Source organism: Catharus ustulatus, chromosome Z (genome assembly GCF_009819885.2).
Source record: "Catharus ustulatus isolate bCatUst1 chromosome Z, bCatUst1.pri.v2, whole genome shotgun sequence".
Classification (NCBI taxonomy): Eukaryota; Metazoa; Chordata; class Aves; order Passeriformes; family Turdidae; genus Catharus; species Catharus ustulatus.
In genome coordinates this window covers 32895673-32906583 of record NC_046262.2, presented here as the reverse complement: position 1 = coordinate 32906583, position 10911 = coordinate 32895673, and positions in this window count along the sequence as shown.

The following is a 10911-nucleotide window of genomic DNA, read 5'->3' as shown; positions in this document are numbered from 1 at the left end:
TTAGAAGAGTGTAAATCACTCAATTTTTTTAGCATCTTGAGCAATAAGATGCATTCCCACTTGAAGCCATGTGGAGAGGGCTGGCTGACGCCTTTTTTCAAAATAGTCAGGGGAGACACCTGTGTCTCCGTTAACATGAGGCATGGCCCATAGCTTCTTATTTTGGATATTTTCTCCTGACTACACAACTTATGTCCTGGCAGCAAGATCTCCTGAGGTTTTCTGTTTCATTTGAATGCTTATTTGCTTCCATCTAGGTTATACAATGGGGCTTGAAGTGTTTATAAAAAAAGCTACAAAGATAGCAGTCCTACTGAAACCACTTCTTCATGGGTAAACATGATGGGAGCTGATGTACATAAACTAATGAAGAGGAAGGGAAAGAGAAAAGCATTTCCATTTCTCACTAGATTATGAAGTCAAAGACTATTTGCCTGATTGAACTGGAGCTTTCTCTAAAAACACCATACACAGAGGCATTTATTTATCCTTAGATGGAAGCAAAGCAATGCTGGAAGACTCCAGAGAACGGTGCAGTGTCCCATCTCTCACACACTCTTCCCTCTCTCTTATTTGAAGGCTAGCACAAATCCTGCCAACAGACTTTCCACTCCTAAAATTCACTGCAAATAACATTCATGCATTAATTCTTAAAAATCATGGGACCTATTGCAATAACTATAACCACCTGTGTCCCTAAAATTACTTTACAGTGTGAGAGCAAGACAGCAAAACTCTTTCCTCTATTCGTTTTTGATCTACTGCTGATCCATCAGAAAGGACCTCCTAACCCATTCACAGTGAGTTGCTACAGCTGCTGTTGTGGAATTTACCTATGTATCTTAAAGGACCACATGGTTTTGGCCCCACCGTGCTGTGCCACAGGACCTGCCACTTTACCTTCATGACTTTCTTTCCCTAGCCATATCTGATTGCTGCAGTTAAAAGAAACATGTCTCACAGGAGGTCATCCAGAACATCTTCGAGGGCTCCCCTCTGAAATCACTAACTCTCCATGTTCATCGCATTTTCCCAGTGTTTTGAATAGGAAAGATATGTCAAACTATATTCACTCCACTCTCAAAAATTTGTTACAAGGCATTATGCAGAAATCAGGAAAAGCTGTGAGGAGACTGGGTAGCTTGAAGGGCCAGCATAAATCATAGAACAAAGAAAGCTGAGGCTGGATCAGGCTTGCAGGCACTTTCCTCAGGTGGCCCGGCACTTTCATGGCATCCTGCAGTACCAGGTTTGCTACTGAGCTCAGTGGTGCAGGGAGACGCAGCAGAACAGGACACAGACACACAGGGCCTATCATGATGTTTACTCTGCCCTTTGCCACTTCGGCCTCGATTATATGTGACAGGGTGGTTTGCAAACACCTAACACAGTGGTGCAGTTCAAGTGCTGCGATTTGTTGAAGGGCAAGAACTCAAAGCTAAATGCAGCCAGTTCTTTTTGCCGAAAACTTCCATAGTTCTTCAAAAGTAATTGGAAGTAGAACACAGCATTATAGCATAATCCTGAATGCTAGAGTATGCATAAGTATTTTATGTCTCTTTCTCTTAATAACACATAGAAAGAATTGCCTTATCTCTCTCTTCTTTGAATACCCCTGAAGATCAAGAGGTTGATACTCAAAGGTATCAGAAATTCCTCTGTAACACAGTTAAGTAGCTGGAATCTGTAACTCTGTTCTTGCCTCAAGCATTATCCAATAATTAATCAGATTGCCTTGGTCACACATACTTGGACTGTAAAATTCCTCTGCAAGAAACACACACAAGCAGTCCTGATGCCACAAACACAAGGCTCTGATTTATTCATCCATTTGGTCCGACTAGAAGCAAAGCTATTGTTTTTCACCTGAGGTGTGAACCAGCACTCATTGATGTCAAAGGCAGTGCTCCCATTGACTTCCATGGGACACAGGATCAAAGTTTTTGCCCACCAGCGAGTATGAGTAAGTCATGCAGGTAAGAAGGACAAGATTCCCAAAGGCAATTTAGAGTGAAACAGATTTATCATTGTATGTTAGGTTACAGAAGATGCTCCTTATAATCACGCCATCTAGCCTCAACATTTAGTACCTGTGTTGAACAGCTGTGCCACACTGGCTAAACTCCCAAACTTTCATTTCAGCCTCTGTTAAATTCAGTGTAAAACTCTGAGGTAATTTCCTTCCTTCCTTCCTTCCTTCCTTCCTTCCTTCCTTCCTTCCTTCCTTCCTTCCTTCCTTCCGCCCTCCCTCCCTCCCTCCCTCCCTCCCTCCCTCATTCCCCATTTCCTTCCTTATTTCTTTCCTTCCTTTTCCATTTCTGTTCTTTTCCTTTCTTTTAATTTTTTTCTCTTTTTCCTTTCTTCAACTTTCATAACTTTGTGGTTATATTTCTTTCTTCTTCTTCCTCATTCCTTCTCCTTTTTCCTTCTCCCTCTCATTCTACCATTTCTCCGACCCTGCCTCTCTTTCATCTTCTTCTTTGTTTAATAATTTTCTTGTTCTTCTCAGTTTTTCTTCAAAATACTAGGTATAACTTTGGTTATGCTTTCTATAACAGCTGAAAAAAATGTGCTTATACAGCATGAGAGAGCATACAGGCTCTGAAGTATCACATTTGCAGCAGCTGGACCCTTCATTCAGACTCCCTTGCTGCAGCTTCCTGCTCTCCAGAGTATGTGGGGGAAAAGCCGTGTAGAGAGGCAATTAGCCAGGTAGATGGACACTTTTCTTGGTACTGGACAGGAGCTCACCTTTATAAGACAAACTTTTTCAGTTAATGCTGGATTTAAGTTCTTTAGCATTTACAATAAATTATTTGAGAGCAGAATTAGTCCTCATGCAGGATATACATAGCCTTTGCTTTCCCCAATTACTTTAAAACTGGCTTTTCATCTTTAAAACTGGCTTAACATCTTGATTGTTAGTAATTTCTTCAATGAAAATGTGATACTGTTTCTTCCGCACATTCCTTAGGGCTAACTATTCCTATTTTTGCTTTTTCTCCTTTTGGCTTGGCTCTAAATGCACTAAAATGTCCCATCTCCCATCATTTGAAGGTTAGGGGTGACTGGTTTATTTAGAGTTCACTTCAGTTGTATTGACATACGAATGGTGCAGCTGGCATACTTGGGCCTCTGGGCTCCAGCTCATAAAGCCATTTCCACACTGTAAGAGGACAGGATGCAGGCTGTGACCCATCAGTAGGCTGTCTATATGCTAAAATAATGGAGATAGTGATAAACTGTCACCAGAAGACAGTCTCAGCTCCCCAACTCTTAATGGTAGAACAACACAATAGGGTCAGACTAAAAAGGTTTCCTTATGAAAATTTTATCAGCAACTTTGGTAAATTGCTGTGGGAAAGGTGCTTTGCTCTCAGGCAGACCTGGAACCTGTTTTTACAAGGTACAGCTCTCATGCATTGCCTCACTCCCGCAAGATATTAAGGGCACTCAAATTGAATTAACACCAAATCAGGCTGGTGCACTTAACAATACAAATGCACTTAAGGGACGCCTCAGAATGATTTGTGACTAAAGAAAGCAAAGAAGAAATCAGCCTTGAAGACCACAGGGGTGGTGTTGTGTGTCATATACAGGAAAAGCCATAAGTAGAACTTAGAATACCGGAAAACCATGAACTTCAAGGGCTCTCAGATACCTTAGACCCAGCCCTAAAGTAGATGGTCTCTTTTTGTGGTATGCAGAAACAATTGATAAATAAATTACAGCCAATTTTCTTAGCGGCATGCTCTCCATTACCTCTGACAGCAGTGTAACTACTTTGCTAAAACGATAAGAGGTGAATAATGGTATATCAGGTAACAGCAAAGGAAATTCTCCGAGTTGCCTGCTCTCTCCATGAGAGCAATGACACAATGCAGAAGTGAATGAGATGTGACGTGGCAACTGACAGGGAGCTCCATGTAGACTGATGCTAAGGCCAAAGCAGCTGAACCATAACCTAGTAAAGAGCAGGGAAGCAGTGGGGTTTTGTTTTTCTGTTAAACTGTCAGAGTCATCCTTTTCAGGAAGCCACCTAGCCACCTCTCTTCCCCACCATTTTTCATCAAGTTACTTAATTGTCTCTCTCTGACCCTGCAGGCTGTATTCTCCCAGACCCTGCAGGCTGTATTCTCCCATAAGCTAGAGGACCAATCCTGAAAAGTTTATCTCAAATAAAGTCCACTAAGAGCATTCCACATTTCAAGATTTCTTTTGCGAATTGAGGTTTACAGAGGGATAAGTACATCATAGGGAAAGCATTCCATAACTCCCTTCTGCTCAAAGACTAGCACTGGACTAAATGCATCATGCATTAAAGCTGTTTGATACATGGATATTCTCTTCAGCAAGTATGATGTTGGAAGCACTATTAATGAAAGCAAGATTCGTCTTCCTTCTTGACTTGGCAAAATAGTGGACTTGGAGCCTTAAAGTGACTGGAAATTACAGTGAAAAGGAAAGGTAAAGAGTCCAGACATTTTTCTACATCCAGGATCTCAAACTAAAATGGTGTGCTGCTTTTGGCTATGATAGAGTTAATTTTTTTTCACAGTGACTGGTATGGGACTGTGTTTTGGATTTGTGCTGGAAGCTGTGTTAATAACAGAGGGATGTTTTTGTTACTGCTGAGCAGTGCTTACAGAGAGTCAAGGACCTTTCTTCTCTTCACACAGCCCCTACAGCGAGTAAGCTGGGGATGCACAAGGAGTTGGGAGGGGACACAGCTGGGACAGGTGGGACAGCAATATCCTGTATCATATGGCATCATGCTCATCATCGTGTGAGCAGGAAAAGGAACAGGCAATGTTCAGAGTGATGAGTTTTGTCTTCCCAATTAACTGCTACTTGTGCTAGAGGCCTGCTTTCCTGAGATGGCTGAACCATAAGAAGTGGTGAACAAATTCATTGTTTTGCTTTGCTTGTGTCTGTGGCTTTTGTTTTATTTATTAAACTGTCTGTATCTCAACCCAATGTGTTGTTTACTCACTTTTAGTCTTTCAATTCTTGCTCCTATCCCATGAGGGGAAGGGAAGTGAACAGGTGCTGGGGCTTAGTCCTCATCCGAAATTAAACAATGACAAGTAGTGGTGATTTCTGCCCATTAATTCTACAGTTGCTGCTTTGGCTGAAGTTATAAAAATTAGCCAACTCAATCAGACCGTTTATTTGGTATACAGGAATTTCCTTTTCCTAGAAGGATGCTTTATACCAACTATTGAAACAAGACTCTTTTAAACTCATCACAGTGCTGTGGAAAAGCAGGGCAAAGCTTGGGTTTATATTCATGGAAGCAACATCAGGACACTGTGAACCAATGAGGGGTTTCTATGAGCTACACTATGACTGCTGAGCAACATGCTTACATACTGCAGAATTCACATGCTTATTTGCTGACAGAATTTTCCTGTCAAAGGAAACATGGTATTTATTTATTTTAGCCTGGAGGCAGAACAGCTCAATGGCTGTGGAGTGCACACTCACCTTCCACATGAGTACTAAGAAGCAGGAAAGAAATATCCCACATGCCTACAAAGCCTGGTGAGGATTCTAGCAACCTATTGGAAGAGAAAGACATGAAACCACCACTATGAGCAGTAGGAGTTAGAAAGCAGAGAACTCTTCCCACTTACATCATGACAAACAGTCCATTGTGCTCTTCATCTACATGGAAAAGGCCTTCTTCCTACATGGTCTGAGAATCAAGCTCTAAAGGAGAGCTAATGGGAGACACTCAGGGCAGAATAGACCTTTCTTGCATCCCAGAATAAAGCAGAGCAACCAGGACACAGCACGACAACCTCACACAGTCAAACTCCCACCATGGGAGGACAATGCTTGACAATGGCAGAAAGACTTTCTCCTTCTCCAAATATTCATCCAGGCCTTAGTCTGGCCAACTGAAGACATTTCTGTAAATCTGTTTATTTTGGTGGGGAAGGAGAATGAGTTAAAGATATTTTTATTTTGTACTATTGCTACCTGAATAGCATCAGAAAGCAAATCATTACTGAGTCTACGTCTCTACTTCTGAGACTGAATCAATGTCATCCAAAGCACTCTGAACAGGGAAGAGCTTCGGGATGGAGAAAATGTCTGCAGGCAAACCTTTGTGCTCACAACAGCAGAGCTGGAGAGGGAGAAGAGATATACTGGGCAAGCAGTTCAGCTTCACCTCTGTGCCTTTTGTCCTTCAACCCTCCTACCTTTCAACCCAGTAGGAATTCAACTTCACTGTGGCTGCTGAACCAGCTGACCCACTAGATGTCCCTCTTAACAAAAGTTTTTGTAAAGTTAACAAAAGGACTGTACAGCAGCTTGCTATTAAATCAGGGTCAGCATCAGTTTGTGCTCTTAGTGTGCTTATAAACAACTCCTCTTGGAAGAGTAATCAAACATATTTGATTAAATAGAAAAGCTTTTTTTCTTGCCTAACTTCAAGAAATATCTGTCTTAGCATTTAAAGAAAAGGATCACACCCTAGATTCTTAACCAAGCTTTCATTGCTGGGGAGAATTCCTTAATTCCCTTATAAAATTATGTTCTTGAAAAATTTCTGGGGACAATTTAAATTTTATAAATTCAAAAACTGAAATGTGCTTATATAACTAATAGATATTTGTGTGAGTCAAAATTATTCAGGCTTACACGTCTTGGTATAGCAAGATTAAGACGGAAAGAATAATTAAAACTCAATATTTTCATACATTAGCCAGAGTCTAATATTCTGTATTTGCCTTGATTTCTTTATTTTCATTGGAGGTATGATTTCATATCAAATTTCACTTTAAAAACAGAAAATGGAAAGTTATGAAATGGTTAGTAAAAATAAATGGTTAATAGAAATTGTAATAAATAATCACTAGTCTTAAAATTCAGTAAGTCAATAGGTTGCAAACCACTACTAAAACTGTGCACTACACCTCATCTTGACATGCTTATAAGCTTTGACATCACTTGTTTCTGCAAGGCTTATACTTCTTTTTCACCTCTAGTAAGCATTTATTAGCCTTTTATAAGCTGCCTAAGAATAAAGTCATATTGCAGAATGTAAAATAAATACCTTGTATTCAGAAGTCCTGATAGACTATCAGTCCTGGTGCAACTAATCCTTCTTATGAAGATACTAGGTGATTTGGAGGCAGCTGAACTAGATTTTCTATTGTGCAATAAATAAATATCCATCCAGGAATCTCTCATGTGTATCAGAATTACAGAATGAATGAGGTTGGAAGGGGTGTCTAAACTGGTGCAGTGTCCCTGCAGCTACCCAGAGCTGGTTACCCAGGACCATGCACACAGAGCTTTTGAATATCCCAAGGATGGAGACTCCTCAACTTCTCTAGGCCTCCTGTATCAGGGATCAGCCACACTCACAGTGAAACAGTTTCCTGATGTTTTCAGGCAGAACCTACTGTTTCAGGTCACACATACTGCCTCTGGTCCTGCCTCTGGTCCTGCCTCTGGATACCACGGAAAACACCCTGCCTGCATCTCCCTTTCAAGAGTAAGAACCCCCTGAGCCTGCTCTTCTTCAGGCTGAATAGTGCCAGCTCTTTCAGCCTTGCCTCACAGGAGAGATGCTCCACTCCCTTCCTCACCTTTGTGGCCCTTTGCTGCACTCTCTTGAGTATGTCCATGACTCTCTTGTACTAGGCAGTCCAGAAGTGGCCACAGTGCTCCAGGTGTGGCCTCACCAGCGCTGAGGAGAGGGAAGGAATGACCTCCCTTGACCTCCTGGCAGCAGCCCATCTAGCCCAGAATATCAGCTTTCTTTGCAGTAAGGCATGTTATTTTTTCATGTTCAGCTTGTTGTCCCTCAAGATAACCAAGTCCTTTTCTGCACAGCTGAGCAATACATAGCTTTAGCAAACACCTGACCCAAATTTGATGTAATGCAACCTGGTTTTCAGTATGGTTTAGACTAGCTTGAATTCACAGTAGAAAAGCACCCTCTGAATTGAGAAAGTTCAAAATTTGGTCTAAGGAAAATGAGTGAGAATTTCAAGAATCTAGCTGCTCCCTTGGATCCCTTAATTGAGAGTTGCCTAATTTTATGCCTAAACACACTTTAGTTAATAAGAATTTAGCAGAGGATTAGAATATAACAATATATCCCAGTAACTTTCTCTTCCTGAACCAACTTCAATGAACACAGCTACGGAGGCAGATGCTGGCTTTGCCCACCCTAAGATTTAGCAAACACTAATAATACTAAAACTTAATAATTGCCAAACAAGGAGACAAACGGTTGTTTGGTTTGAAGTCAGTCCGCTTACATATCCCCAGACAATTTAAATCAGTTCATTGTATTTTATGAGCATTAAAGCTTCCCTCTTCAACAGTCAACCAGTTCGCTTGATTTAATTTTAATACATGCTGTGAAGTTATATCCCTTGAAATTATTGGGTGGTTTGAGGGTCCCCAGATGCTCCTTCCTCAGTTCTCTCTTTCAATCCCACTTGCTTCTCCCCACACACCTCTTATGTCTTTGCTCAGCTGATGCTAGCCTACACACATATATTCATCACAGCAGGAGAGTTTTCTCTTCACAGACTCATACTCAGCAGAACAATATAGAATAAATTTCCCCTACTTATGTATGTATGTATATATGAACATATATGTCCGCTCATAATCCACAGTCTTCCGTGATTATAACTACCTGATTTAGGACTTCCATTGAACCATGAGGTGAACTTTTGTTTTTTTATTTTATTGACTCAAGTTCTCATTCTGGCCTAGAAACAGGAAATACAGTTTTCTGTATTTCAGTTTCTCCCATCCCTGAACACATAGCTGGACAAGAGTTACCCATTACATTTATCACACTTTGTGTGGAGTTAGCTTTCCCATTATATCCATAATGTGATCAGCAGCTGGGTATCCTTATTTAGACTGCCACTCTCTCATAAAGCCCACTAAAATTGAAACATAACTTTCAATGCAGAAATACTTGTGATTGCAATGGTCTAATTCAAGAGCTGCAACCATGGTGTTGAGCAGATAAGTCAAAATCCTGTTGAGGAAAGGCACATCCATCTTTCTGTCATATACAAAGCTTCTAATAGCAGGTCCTAAAAAGAAGTGGTGGGTTACATTCAGTTATCTAGTTCTGGAAAAGAGGGATGCCTAAATGTGACACCTGTATACAAAACTGTGAGAAAGACTTGACTTCCACTCTATTTCAGATAAGAAAGCATTGGAATGTTTTTGTGTTTCGAGACTGTGAAGAATAAAAAGGAAAAATGGCCATGAAAAAAACAGAGTTCCATTGACTAAACCATTGCTAAAGCAATGGATTTTTGTCATGGTTCCTGAAAAAGTCAAGGAGTTCATGTTTTTCAGAAAATTATCTGTGACTGATGATACTTTGGGACTTTTTGCATGTGAGTGGGTGGATGCAATGCTAACCAGTTGAATCCATTTCAGAAAAATCCTTTGCTGCTGTCAGGTCCCAGACTGCAATGGAATATGACAAAGAGCTGGACAATGCCACAACAATGTTGTGGTAGAAAAGTGTCCTGGAACAGCAAACTCTCCCAGAAACTATCTGGAGCAATGAGCCTTCTCTCTTCTGTAAAGGAAACAAAAGATCTTTTATTCTTTTTCTCTCTTCCCATCTCCCTTATAGCACCCCCACCCCCAGTTCTCCATTTAATGTGTTTAGAACCATAGCCTGTTTCAAAGGTTTTTTCTGGCATGGTGACCAATTAGATCTCCATATGGTATTTATTTATTTATTCTTTGTCTCAAATGCTTTTGGCACAATATATTAGCGTGAGTGAGATAGTGTTTATAGAAAACTTGAATACTGGAGTTCATATAAAAGGTCTTTGCCTCATTTCTTCTCTTATTTCAATTGAATTTTCCCCACTGTTTTTTCTGCTGCTACTTATTTCATTTTTTAATAGATATTGATTTCTCTTCCAGATTTTGTTTATTTTTTTGCTTGCTTTTTGCTGTGGTAGTGGGTTTTTTTTTTCCACTTGACCACTCATGAGCTCTCTGTAAAGCTTCAGACAGTCTTATTACATTGGAGGAGGGTGGTCTTCCCAATAATCTTGTCACTTGGAGTGACTTCAGTTTCTCTGAAAGAGGAAATTTATTCTGATTAAGGTCTCGTATGAAGAACAGCATCATCAAAGGCTGGCATCCTATTCACTTTCTTTAACAAGCTATTTCCTACCTTTAGCAAACAACTACTAAAACTGCTCCCATTTTACCTGCTTGCAGTATTTGTGGAAAACCTCACTTAACACATCCTTCAGTTCAACAGAGGGCTGTGGCAAAGCTCCAGTTTAGAAACAGCATTAACTCCCTGTTTCCTCCTTAAGTGACTCAGGTTGTGTTCAGCTGAGTAGGAAGACTCTTCTCATATCCACTTGTAAATAGTGCCAAATGGTGCTTAGGTTTAATTGCTCTGTTTTTCTATCTTCTCGGTCTTCAACAGAGTTTTGTGAAATACATATATATCTGTGTTGTGTATATATATATATACATACATACAATGCTACATACAACCAATTCCAGAGTGTTGGCAAAGGCTCCTGTTGGTCCTGTTGGAGGCCTGTCACAAGTGGTGACCCCCAGGTTCAATAGTGGAGATGGTATTGTGTAACTTCTCCATCAGTGACGTGGATGAAGGGACAGGTGCCTCCTCAGCAGGTTCATGAATGGCACAGAGCTGGGAGCAGTGGCTGATAGCCCAGAGGGCTGTGCAGCCCTTCAGAAGGGCTCGGCAGGGTGGGGAGATGGGCAGAGAGGAACTGTCTGAAATTCAACCAGGGCAAATGCAGGGTCCTGCACTGGGGAGGAACATCTCCAGCTACCAGCACAGGCTGGGTCTGACCTGCTGGAAAGCAGCTCTGAGGAGAAGGACCTGGGGTTCCTGGTGGACAGCAAGCT